Source organism: Micrasema longulum, unplaced genomic scaffold (assembly GCF_059751315.1).
Source record: "Micrasema longulum isolate JH-2025_06_02 unplaced genomic scaffold, ASM5975131v1 h1tg001143l, whole genome shotgun sequence".
Lineage (NCBI taxonomy): Eukaryota > Metazoa > Arthropoda > Insecta > Trichoptera > Brachycentridae > Micrasema > Micrasema longulum.
This window is the reverse complement of record NW_028278331.1, coordinates 456,288-471,070: the sequence shown is the minus strand read 5'-3', so window position 1 is coordinate 471,070 and position 14,783 is coordinate 456,288.

Genomic DNA, 14,783 nt, shown 5'->3' with positions numbered 1-14,783 from the left:
AAAGTCGGGTTGTGGTCGGAACCACTATCGACTATCGACTGGTGGCGGTGGGGTTGAAGTTTGATGTTTTTTTCACCATTCCACCGCACCTACAGAAAAACGAAATAAAGGCCAGTTTAACCCAAAAAAATTAAGTTTTAAGTTTTTTTAATTAAAATTTTTCAAAGATAAAACCTTACAGGTTACATACATTTAACAAAATATTTTTACTTTTAAAATTCACATTCTACTTTTAATAATAATATTTTTAACATTTTTTGTGAAGGTTGTCTTTTGTTTAGTTTTGTCTGGTAGTTTATTGTATAATTTCAGTTTATGGTTTATTAGTCTCGATTGTCCTTTTCTCGTTTTAAAAGGTTGTATTTGATATTTTTCTGATATTCTTGTATTGTGTTCATGTTTACTACAGTTTTTTTCAAGTTTTAATTCTTCGTCTACAATTACATCAGTGGCTAATTTATAAATAAATTTTAAGGATTCTACTTTAAAGAATTCAGTTACATTTAATTGTTTAGTTTGTTTAAAAAGTTCTTAAGTTGCTGTTAGATAGGGTAGGTCATATACTAACTTTAATATTTTATTTTGCTGTCTTTGTAGTCTGTTTATGTCATTTTGATATCATGTTCCCCATAATAGTTGCATATAACATATTTTAGTTTTTACATAGGCTTTATATATATATTTTTTCCTTTTTTGGAACAAAGTTTTTGATTTAAAAAAAAACTCGAAAATGTCGCCTCTATGCCAATTAAATTGTTGATATGAATTGTCCATGCCAATTGTCTGTCTATTGTTAGTCCTAAGTATTTAACGTGTTCAATTTCAGTTAGTCGTTCATTATTTAAGTTAAATAATTGTTAGGTTTTCGTCAAAATGCAACAGTTATCTTACTTCAAACTTTTTGGACAAAACTTTTTATGGTGCAACTGGTTCTAAAACCAGATATTTACGCCTAATTACGAAAACGTTTAAGTACAAGTTTTTTAATCAGTGGTTTGTTAATTTAACGCAAATTATTTGTTTATTTTTTATATTTATTTATATTGTTGATGATTGTATTACTATCCAACATAACTTAAATAAACTATTTTCGTGGTGCTTAACAAATAAACTTCAACTCAATGTAAAGAAATGCCAAATCATGAGATATCACAGAATTCAGTGTCCAATAATGTTTAATTACTCTATTGGTGATTCTGAACTTGTCTCCGTTACCGAAACACGTGATTTAGGTGTTATTTTCGATACCAAATTATCTTTTTTCAGTCATATTTATAGCATTAGTAACAGATCACTAAAAATGTTAGGTTTCATAATCAGAACCACAAAAGATTTCAAAGATATTGGTGTGCTAAGAATAATGTATACTTCACTTGTAAGAAGCATTTAAGAGTACAACTCTACAATCTGGGCTCCTCATTATTTTAAGCATCAATATTGCATTGAAAGAGCTCAGAATAAGTTTTTAGGATTTATTAATTTTAAGCTAGGTGTTGGTATCGAATTTTTAGATTATAATTTGATATTGTATATTTTGAACTTAATAAGATTAAGCGATAGAAGAATTATAACTGACTTACTAAATTTATATAAAATAATTCATTCTATGTTTGATACCCCTGCAATTTTATCACCTATTAATTTCAATGTACCAAAAAGAGCAATTTGGCAAACCTACCAATTCTGTGGCAACAATACTTCGACTTCATATAGTAAAAATGCAGTCATCAATAGACTTCATGCTCTAGGCAATAAGTACCAAGACGTTGGTGACTCATTCTATCTTAAGTTTAGTTTATATAGGACGGCCCTTCACTTGTATTTTATGGGTAGAAGAAGCTAGTACCTAATAGTTCTAGATCAATTAGTATTTTTCAAAATTGTTTAAATTTCTTTATTAATGTTTTTCTTTTCTTTTCTTGATTTTATTTAAAAGTAATATATTTTATTTAAAAGTTATCTTATAATTTTTTTTAATCAGAATGTATTTTGGTGTAAATTTATATTAGTTACCTAAGTAGTGGATTTAAATAATAATACATGTAATTTAAAAAAGAAAAATCTTCTTTTAGTGTTATTAATTTTTTATTTATTTTTTTATTGATATGTGTTGCTTTTTTACTTTTTTTCTTTCTCTTTTTTTTACAGGTTCAAAATATTTCTATCAAAAAACATTTCATTTTTCAAGTATTTTTATAACTAGTAATATTATTTTTAAACCGCGTATCTTTTTTTTTGACTCCTTAATTTGTAAATAACTGTTGGGTGATAATCAATTTTAAATACTGTATTTTACTTATTTCACTTACATGTATGTATTTTATAATATGCACCTTATATGTAAAAGGCACTAAGTGCCGTTTATTTCAATAAAATAAAATAAAAATAAAAATGAATTTATTAAGGCTTTTTAGGCTGTGCCCGTGTTAAGCCATAATAATGACCAATAAAAAATACATAGTATAATTAATTAAATTATAATAACATTGTGATGCGATAGAACAAAAATCCAGAAAACAAAGTATAAATAATAAAATTTCAAAAAAGACAGCGTATAAAAATAATCAGATATAAATAATTAAATATAAATTATACAAATTGAGTTACATATATAATCGGCAAATATAGTCGGCCTCGTGGTGGTCAGCGTGTTTGCTTACCATGCGAGAGGTCTCGAGTTCGATTCTCGACATGGTTGAAATAAAATATTTATTTATTTACTTAACATAAATATAAAAGTAATTATTCATAGATATAATTTTTTTTTATTAATGAAAAATGTCATTTTTACGTTTATTTTCAATGGATTTTTTACAAATATTTGGTTTTCGGAAACTTTACCCTATATTAATTGTAACAAATACCAGAATAATATAATTAAGGTCCTTTTCACAAAATCGTGTGTTTTCATAACACCTAGTTTATTGTAACCGTTCCATTTAAAAAAATACGCGACGCAAATCGAGACGCGATCTCAATAAATGGCAAGCAAATAAAATAATCCCTCCCGTGCTGTTGTTGTACTATATTTTTTCTTTTCCAAATTAGGCAGTAAAGTAGTATAATTTCTTAAAATTTATTATTTTGAAAAGTCTAACTAACGAGCAAAATAATAATAAGCCTTTTGAGTTCATTTTCACAAGTTATTTAAATAAGTATAATAATATTTTTGCTCCTAAACAAAAACACGTTTACCGAAAAACATTTTTTGCAAATTACCATATTTTTATACCTCGTATTGGGGGAGAAATTTCCAGAAATATTATTCCGATTGTTTTATAGAATATAAAAATTTGGTTTTCGCCATCTTGGCAGCAATTGGACTATTCCACGGTCCGGCGCGGGTCGGTGGGGGCGGGTTGCCGGCTGGGGAAGGCCAGGGAGGGGCGGGGGGAGGCAGGTAGACCAAATTATTTCGCCAGTAAATCCAGAGTGTGCTATGATCAGCATATTTTCTGGACCAATTCTGCGTTTAGAACTATTTAACATTTGGAGCAGCAAGACACATAGTCGGAATAACGTTTTTTTAATTTCGTTTTTGTTTTGTACTTTAGTTTAAATTTTTTATGAAGTTTTTATCTTTCATATTTTTTATTAATATATTATAGATATTTTGTAAGTCATCTCTACATTGTTATATTAAAATTAAATACGTTTTTTTGAATATAGTAGAATAGGGAAATATAACCTTTTTTACGTAATACATTTAAAGTAATACAGGTCTATGAAATACTTTCCCATAAAAAAATTATTTTTGTTACTTATTAGTAGCATAAAAAAATATTTTTAAATTTGTAATTTTAAACTCTCGCAAAAACGGACATTCCATTGGCCACGCCCCTAATACGTCATGATTCATGTTTTTATGTTCCTGATCATTCAAATTTGTTTAGAACATTATCACGAATCGTGACGTCACAACAAGGCCGAACATGTCGCATTTTTCTCGTGACGTATTTAAAAAAAAATCTTTTTAAAATTTATATATGAAAACATTTCTCCACAATATCCATAATGATTTTAGAAATAAAGTTAATTATTCTAAATATATTTTTATCGGTATTCGAAGTACGTCATATTTCCCTACTATTTACCCATTTTACTGGAATATTTTTTATTTTTATTTAAATGAATTCTTTATATATTTTTTAAAAATTCAATAATCATCTTTCCATTTCCGCACCTTATAGTGCATAGATCACTGCATTGGTACACCAATCGCTGCGTATCTTGATCATTTTGTTATATGAAGGCAAGATGATTAGTCCTACGCTTCAGGTACCATTCCAGGGACTATGAAATATTCTAGTGTGAAAATACCCTTTTAAATAAATATTTCATATCAACCATGTCGGTAATCGAACCCGAGACCTCTTGCATGGTAGGCAAACACGCTGACCATTACACCATAATTATAAAAATATTAAATGATATTGTTTTATAACGCGTCAACTTTTATCGACCACTGGAATTGTTAAAATACAAACTACTAACTGCGATACATATTTTACTAGAAATTCTAAAACGCATAATTTAATTATTAAAGAGTCTGATAAGTAAACAAGCTTTAAATTTTTTGGTGTCAGTCTTAAATTTAATAATAGATTTGAACAATCAATAAGATAGACGAAATCTTGTCTTGGTGTAGTATTTTTTTTGTCCTGGCTTTAATTTTCTATTGCTGTATTTTATTTTAACTTTACCTGTAAATATTATAAAGAAATGAATTTACTGTTGTTAAATGGACTGAAAAGTCCATAAATAAATACATATAAAACGAAAACAGTATTTTTAGTATCAAAAAATGTTTTTCTACCGGCAGATGACGCCTTTGAAAATTTAGACAAAACTTTTACGTGAATTCTCATTTGTATTTATTTACGGACTTATTTAGTCCATTCAATAATGGCAAAAACATTTGCTTGTAATACATACAGGCACAATTGAAATAAAATACTATTTTGGATGTTTGTAGCACTAACTTTGTAGTTTATTGTTATATTTTAAAGGAATAAATAAAATCACTTTGTTTTATGAACCACTTGTTTATTATCACAACCGACTAGTTTCGGTAACTCACGATAATATATAACCCCGAAGAGGACAACGTGAGTTGCCAAAACTAGTCGGTTGTGATAATAAATAAATAGTTCATAAAACAAAGTGATTTTATTTATTCCTTTAAAACAAGAAATAAAATACAACCTAAGAAAATTAAAGCTAGAACAAAAAAATTAATGATAAAAATTAATTAATAGTATAAAGTCTTAGTATTCAAACCAGATTTGAGTATAATAAATTGAACTGTGGCAGCAAAATCTTAAAATTTTGTTTTTATAAGAAATATGAGGATTTTAAATGCCATTCAGTAATATTTTTCTTGATTCTTCGTGAAATAAGGCCTTTAGTAATCGTTTTAAATAAATTAAACATTTAAAATATTTTAGTTTTTACCCTTTTTCATTGATTTACACATTTTTTATTGTTTTTAAGAATAATGTTTTGATAATAAATTTTTGATTTCTAATGTATATTTCTAGGAAAATAATAATGTTTATATCGGCTGAAAAAAAAACACCGTTTTAAAATGGCCGAATCAAATGATTGTCTTTTTTAAAATCCCAGCTTTAACTGCACGATAAATGAGTAAATAAATATCTTTAATACAAAACAAACTTCTTCTTCTTCTTATGCTGTCACTCTATCATTATGGTAAAAAAGGATTTGGAGCTACACTAGAGATACTCTCTTTAAACGACGAGATACGTTGTTTTCCTACACTGCGTTTTCTTTTGACTTTTACTTGTAATAAGATACGGACTAATTCTCTCCCCGCATAAAATGTCCAAAGTAATTTTAGCTATCTTTTCTTAATTGTATTTATTATTTCTCTTTTTTTTCGTTCGTCTTAATACTTATTCATTGCGACCCGAGATATTTTAATTGACAGAACAAACGCAAACATAATAAACGGAATTCCCTAAGTGCTTGGCCATAGTGGCGAGCGTTTTGCGGCGCGGGCGCGGTGAACTCAAGCAAATGGTAACGAGTGTAGTGTCCAGTTGTTGTCGGCCTCGCAGTGTAGTGGTCAGCGTATTTACCTACCACGCAAGAGGTCTCGGGTTCGATTACCGACATGATTGACACGAAATATTTATTTATGAAGGTGTTTTTACACTAGAATATCTCATAGTCTTTGGACTGGCACCTGGAACGTAGGACTGATCATCTTACCTTTATGTAACAAAATGATCAAGATACGCTGCGATTTGTATACCAATGCAGTGCTCTATGCACCATTAGGTGCGGAAAGGGAATGATGGTGATGATGATGTAGCGTCCATAATGACCGCGCGCCCGTGCCGCCCCTCAAAACGCTCGCCACTATGGCCAAGTAGTGTATTCAAAAAATTATCACATCAATCATAATGTTACTTGTACTTTTACGTACTTATTGTTTCAACTCAAAATAAAAATTTTAATCTCCAAATAGAAATTCTTTTCAGAAAAAAATAACTATTTTTTATTTATTTACTTGTAAACAAGCCTTTAACAAAGCCGGGTATTTGCCGATATTTTACTAACCGTAAATATTTACTGTGCCAAAAAATATAAATAAATAATTTTAGTGGGTCGAAACAAATTATTTTATAAAATATTTAAACCAACAATATTTTGAGTTTGTCTTAATGTTTGGAGACAAGGATTAGATTTTACCCCCAAGGGAGTTTTAAGACTCACATATTACAATAAAGATAGATAGCATTTAAGATAAGGTAATATGAAAATCTAGGTATGTACAAGGCTTTATTCTATCATCGGCTGGTGTGGCTAAAATTAAAAATATTTTCAGGTACTACCTACCTAATTCGTAAGTGAAATAATTCATTTAAATAATTCTGGTAATAAAAGGTTTCATCTTTTAAACTTCATAAAAATTAACAGTTAGAAAAAATTAAGAAACATGGATGTTCAAACATAGGCAGAATAGTGAATGATACACTTTGTATAAAGTGGGCACTTAGGTCATTAGCCGTGTAAATGCCTAAACTTACAAATTCGGTTTTCTGAAATGTTCTAGAATGTAAAAGCTCTGAATATTTTTTACAGCCTTTTATCTCATATTCCAAAATGTTTTGATACGTGAGGTAGTTTAAATAAATGTCAATACTTTAGAAATGCGATCTACAAAAACATATCTCGATTGGCATGAATTTTTTTGGTAAACAATATCTATAAGTTTTTATTTTGAATTTTTAGGAATTAATAGGCATTTGTCTCTAGCTTAGTGTACCAGTATGGTACCGTAAATTCCATTATCGTAAGCTCTTTTCAGTGGTGCATAGAGCACTGCATTATCTTACCTCTATCACCTATTACGTGCAAGTAAGGTGATCAGTCTTACGCTTCAGGTGCCAGTCCAGGCGCTTGAAATATTGCAGTGGACCTATGTTTCACGTCCACCCTGCTAGGAACCGAACCTAGGCCCTCAAGCGTAATGGGCGTAGTGTAGTGGTCGGCGCACGACTACACTACGAGGCGGACTTATGTATTCTTGATTTCTTTTTTCAGGATCTTTTCCCGAAAGAACGTTCCCGTTTACACATACAGTATTATTCTTCATTCCCGAGTATATGTCAATGTTACTTATATCCAATACAGGAAGTCTGTAAAAATATGGACATCTATGCTGGCGAGCTCATACTGATGAATTGAGCCGCAAAATATTTTTCAGTCTATACTCATTTAGAAAGTTGCAATAATTCTTAATCAAAGATGTCTCTACCTATTTAAATCACGTCTAAAGAAATATCTCCGTTCTCTTTCTTAATCTTTCCCCCTTTCCTCTTTACTTTTTATTCCCCTTTACCATCGAGCACTAGAATTAATTTAAGGTAGTTTATATACAAAAATTGTTATTTATATTTTTGTATATGGTTAGTTTTTTTCCATTAAATTGTATTTTGAAAACGCTTTGAAACTGATATGAAATAAATAAAATTAAAATAATATTTGAAGCGATAACTTTGTGGTAATTCATTTAAATAAAATGATAAACATGACAAAAAGACTCGACTTGCTCCATATGTTCTGAGCTCCATATGTTTCGATTAAATATTTGGTACACTTTGTTAAAATAAAATATTATTAGATTCATCAGTAAATTATGCCATGGTAAAGAAGCTTGTGTAGCTTTTAAGCCGGTCGGTAGAAAAAAAAGTAGTTGAAAACAAAGTTTTTGTATATTTATTTTATTTTTTATTGAAATGAATAATACTTGTATTTTATCGGTCGGTTATAAGAAATTTCCATTTGGCAATAAGCCCGCTAACACACAATTTAAAATATACACAAAAAGTTAAATAAAGAAAAACCGTGTAATCATAAATGAAATAGTTATGTTGAGGCAGTTTCGCCTTGTTGCCTCAACTTTCCCCGCCGATCTGTCCATGGAGGTCGTCCCCCGAATCCCGTGTAATATATGAATGTATGCATATCGGGTCTGCCTTCCTCTACCACCGACCGTGAAGCCCTTTATCAACTTATAAGGAATAACTTATTCACTTCGAATTCCAGATTTACTCAAATATCGATGTAGATATTATACTTTGTACTGAAAATAGTTTCAGGAGGCAGCATTCAAATCAAAATTCAAATGACTTGAAATCATGCAAACAATACCTATACAATATGCTCAACTGACCAGTTCATTAAGTAACATGATAAGATACTAGTTGAGTTTTCGAAAGTTTTGGAATTAAAACAAAAAATACGCCAATAAATTACAAATAAATAAGAATTTAAAATATTGCTTTGCAACGGTAAATTCGTGATGGATCGAAAAATTAAATGAATAAACATATTTTTAACTGCACGTTGCATTTGTACAGAAAATTTCTTCATGGGGTCGATTATTTGGGATAGTTGCTGAATGTACATCTTGAGTGGTTTATGCTATGTATATGTGCCGCATGTAATGTATATGTTTGTGTATATTTTATATGTGCGTTCATGTGTGTGCGTGGATGGCTCGGAGTGTACATTCGGTATTTTTATTTATTTTAATTTATTACCTCCATGGATAACGCAAATGACAACAATTATCCTTTTTTCACTTAAAATTCTTATTTATTTTTTATTTTTTGTCACATTTAATGTTTATATCTTTTTAATTTATGAAAACTTAATTGGTCTTTTTATGTTAAAAAATTGTTGTTTTTAATACTGATTTTGTATGACTGTATGTTTTCTAAATAAAATAAAATAAAATAAATAAATAAATAACAGAGATTAAGAAAATTTTAGAGAAAGTAATAAAGATGTCTAGGCACATACAGGGATTATGACCTGTCATGACTCGTTTAAATGGCCACCTTACACACTGTGTAACATTCACCATTCTGCCCATATTTGAACATCTTTATTCCTTTAACTCTTTCATCTGTTGACGTTTGTGAAGTTAAAGAGCTGAAACCTTTTTTTATGCGGGTGAGATTCATCTAATTAAATTATTTCACCTACATACTAGGCAACGCCTGAAATTATTTTTTAATTTCTATATTTCTTCATTAACCAGGTGGATTTAACAACAAAATTTTGAGTTTGCTTCCCGGTTGAACTTCCCGGAGAGCTGTTAACATTAAAATATTACAACAGAGCCGAAGAACATTTTAAAGAAGTAATATATAAGTCTAGGCATCTACAGGGCTTATGACCTGTCATTGGCTGGTTTAAGTGGCTAATTTACACACTGTGTAACATTCACCGTTCTGCCCATATTTGAACATCTTTATTCCATCGATTCTTTCAGCTGTTGATGTTTGTGAAGTTAAAGAGCTGAAACCTTGTTTAAATTAATTTAATTTAATTTAAAAGAGATTTGCGAAGTCTTCCTAAACCCACGAATATCCATTCACAAAACCAATCGCCGCCGGCTAGGCTATAATGCTGGAACATAACGGGGCCAAATGGGCTCGAAGCTTAGTATATCAATCGCGAAAGTAAATTTAAGAAAAAAAATGTTTTAAATAAAAACATTTATACATATTAATATTTATATTTTTTAACATTTGAAAATAAACAAAACATTACTTATATTGACAGGCTAAAGAAAGTACAAAACAATTTTTTAAAACATTTGAATTTCCGAAGCTCTCTTATATTTATAAATTATGACCTATCTGCACGTTTTCACAAACTTATTAACCTTGAAAAAAGGAGAACATTAATAGACCTCACTTTCCTCTACAAAGTTATTAACAGTCTAGCTAATTCGTCCCAGCTCCTAAATAACATTCAAATTAACTGTCCATCACGTGCCCTACGAAATCACCCAACCTTTCGAACACCTAGCGTCAATACGAACTATTGTCAGAATTCGTTTTTACATATATCGTGTTCCACTTTTAACAACTTTTTAAACCATATATAGGACTCTATCAAACAGGATTACAATTATTTAAAAATAGTGTATTGAACTCCCGTTGATCCCATTTTCTCTTATATCATTTCACATTGCATACATTAATATTATTATTTTTAGTAAAATTTCTCTACTGAAATTTGTGTTGCTGCTAAAATCGCTTTAATGAAATTTTATCAACTACCCTTGGTTTAAAATCTTCACATTATATTACTTTTTCCAAATTTTTTTTTATATTTTTTTTTTATAAAAATATTTACAAAATAGTCTTAAATTAAAGTCCCGCTGAGTTGCATACATACAACTCGTCAGCAGGTTCTTATAAATTACATAGATTATTTACACTTAACCTACATAAACAATAATTTTACTTGAAAAACATTACATACAATTTTTTTTTTCCAATAACCATAATTTGAGCAAACGTCTCACTTCTGTATTACTTGCTATACCTGTTATTTTTTCTTTTTTCTCTGCTGCATTTACATGTTTTTATACTTTTAAACTACTTTTAATGACTTATATTGTATATGTATATAAAATCAATATATTGCTGCTCTTACTATAATGTGTCATTAATTTTGAAAAGGTTTTTTAAATTGACTTAAATTTATCGTCATCTATTTCATTTAAAGATTCTTCTCATCGTTTCTTTGAGTCCCTTAAAATATAAATGTGTATATTTATGTATTTCCCTTTTAAAAATGTTACTACTATTTTATTTTATTTTTACATCTGATCATGTTTTTCATTCTTTATTTTAATTCTTAACTTTTAGAAATTTTCTTCATTTTTAATATTATTTCCATTTGTAAATATTAACTACAAACTACAAACTTTAAAGTCACTTTTTTAATTTAATTAAAAATTTTAAAGAACTTTCATTTATTTATTTTTTTCCTTCTCTTTTTTGTACTTTCATTAATAACCTTACATATAATTACTTTATAATATGGAAACTTTACTGGTCCATTAGAGTTAAGTCTAACTGTGTAAAATATAAAACTATGTAACTGTACTGTATGTTTCTTAAATAAAATAAAATAAAAACAAAGAAGACTTACTACACAGAGAGAAATTACAAAATGTTACACACAGTTATAAAAACCACGTTTTTTATAGGCTCTAATCTAAAAATTTTATATTATTTACGTTCAACTTTGTGGTTAAACATTTGAATTATTGTTAGTAAATATTTGTATTTAACCACTCACCCACTTTTCATGTCTACCGGTTTTGAGACGTACCCGTCTCTTCATAAGGACACACACTACACCAGCATGCAAATACTGAAATACACTTTTACCTTACCATCACCGTAGTATACAAAGTATTTACTTAAAAATAGATAAATTACATGCAGAGTTAAAAGAGTCTGCAAACCCTAAATAATATAACTATATGTACTCTCAGGAAAAGATTTTGAAAAAGAAAATCGAGTATCTGTAGATAAGTCCACCTCTACCACGCCTGAGGGCGTAGCTTCGGTTCCTGGCAAGGTAGACGTAAAACATTGGTACACTGCAATATTTTAAAGCGCCACGTAATAGATGACAGAGATAAGCTAATGTAGTACCTTATGCACCACTGGGTTCGGAAAGAAAACGATGTTTACAGTACTATTACATTAAGCAAGATAAGATTGCTTTTTAATTCCTCAAAATTAAAAATAAAAAATTATAGATATTTTTCAACAAAAATGTTCATACCAATAATAAATCGTGAATTTTTTTAGATCAAATTTCTATTTCTATCTTTACATTTATTTTAACTCACTTTTATGCGACAATATTAAAAAATATAAGATGAAAAGGCAGTAAAAAATATTTAGAGATTCTAGAACATTTCAGAAAAGCGAATATGCATTTACAGGGCTAATGACAGGAATGCATACCCCCTTTAACTCTGCAAGTAATTTATGTATTCTTTTATAAATACTTTGTAAACTACGGGGATGGTAAAGATGAAAGTATATTTTAGTGCAGCATGTTGGTGTAGTGAGTGTCCTGACGAAGAGATGGGTACGTCTCGAAGCCGGCAGACATAAAAAGTCAGCGAGTGGTTAAATACAAACATTGATTTAATTTGAAACATTTATAATGTGATTTTTGATTATTTTTAATTATTTTAGGGTCACACGTTGCTATACCCACGTAGGTATAAATTTAATGATCACAATAAAAATACACCGAGAGAAGTTTGTTATAATTTGATATATCAAACTTTAAGTGCTCTATTGGGGACGTGAGTTGTTATTGAGTTTTCTAGTATCGAGAACAACTTCAGTATTGAACATGTATTTTAAATATAGCCTCAAATATTATATTACAGCTTTAAAAGTTTTTATCCATCTTTCACTTATTTCCAGTCCCCAATCTATTTATTTTGACTATGGAATATTGGCAGAGAACGGTGTTGAACTTTTGAAATTGTTTAAGTAGATAGAAAAGTATCGCTTAAAGTTTTGCCACATAATTAATTATTGTTTTATGAACATTTTTGAAACAGAAAATATATAGAAACTACTTACTAAAACGCATGTTTATTTAACTTTAACTTTAAAATTAATATTTATTTTAGTAAGGAATTCTAGAGGAACGAATTCAATATAATTAATTTTACCAATTAAGTACTGTCTTATATGTTTGCACACTTGATTACAAATTATGTTTGATTTCTCAGAATAATTTATCTGGTTTTTATGGATTTTTTGCATTTAAACAAAATTGACGTGTTTTTTAAAATTATTTTATTACGTAATTAATTTATTATATTACGTGTAGATGTCATGAATTTTAAACGTTGGTAAAACAATATCTTCATAAAAAAAATATGGTAGATGGCTCCAGAGGGCTTCGTGGCGTAGTGGTATAGACGCTAGCGTACCGGGTTCGATTCTTAGTGAGCTTCACCAATTGAATGTTAATTTTAAACCGAGACAGAGAAAGCACTCCATCCTCAAAATGTCAGACGACAACAACACTACCTCATTAAAAATACAACGACAAATGTAGGACAGTCAAAAATACTATACATTGTTCATTAACTTACACAGGAGACAAATTTAAAATCAACCTGAAAAAGCGCACGATGACTAAACTAATTTAACTAGAGAAAACATTAACAGATTTTATAATATTTATTTTAAAACCCTGATGGGTTTTAAAAAATAATAAATAAGTAAAAAAAAAAATGACGGATTATCTTCCTGTCGGTTTTGTGCAAAATTTACAAAAAAAATAATCAAATATTGGATTAGCTTTTAATAACTTCAATTTGAAACAACGATTTAAATTTATTACAATTCATTATTTTTTTATTTATTAATTACATTATACATACATTTGTTAAGAACAGAGACACAGTTTATAGCCACACAATCAGGAACGACCCATGTCTGTGAACTTGCTCCGACTCGCTAGAACATCCGTGTTGAGTTGGGGCACTTGTAATAACAATATTTGAGTTTGTCCAAATGTTTGTAGACAAAAGACTAGATTTCACCCCCTCGTTAGTCGTTAAGATTAACAAATTACAACAGGGATGAAGAAAACCTTAAAGAAGGGAATATGGAAGTCTAGTCATTTACAGGGCTTATGACTTGTCAATGGCTGGTTTAAGTGGCCATTTTACACACTATGTAACATTCACCATTTTGCCTATTTTTGAACATCCATTTTATCATTTTAATTTCTCTTGCAAATTTTCTTCATTTTTAATATTATTTCTATTTGTAAATACTCACTACAAACTACAAACTTTAAAATATCTTTTTTTTCCTTCTCTTTTTTATACTTTTATAATTAACGTTTCATATAACTGCTTTATAATATGGAAACTTCACTGGTTCATTAGAGTTAGGTCTAACTGTGTAAAATATTGAAATTTGTAACTGTACTGTATGTTTCCTAAATAAAAGGAAATAAACAATAAAAATCCATATTTCTTCAATTATTCCATTTATTGGTTTTAGTGAAGTTAAAGAGTTGAAACCTTTATTGTTGTGAAGAGATTAATTTGACTGAATTATTTCACAACGCCTGAAAAAAAAAATCCAATTTTAAAACTTCTTCTTGGACCAGTTGGTTTTATTACAATATTTGAGTTTGTCCAAATGTTTATAGACAAAAGACTGGATTTCACCCCCTGGCTTATGACCTGTCAATGGGTGGTTTTAGTGGCCACTTTACACACTGTCACAATTATTTGTTTCTCAACTTATTTTTAAATGTACCTACACTTAAGATAATATATAGTTTTTTATAAATTATCCTTACATTGAATAATATTTACCAGTCTGAAGATGCCCATTAGAGGGTGAAAGCGCTAATTGGTTGAACAAATAAGTGGAAGTGTACCA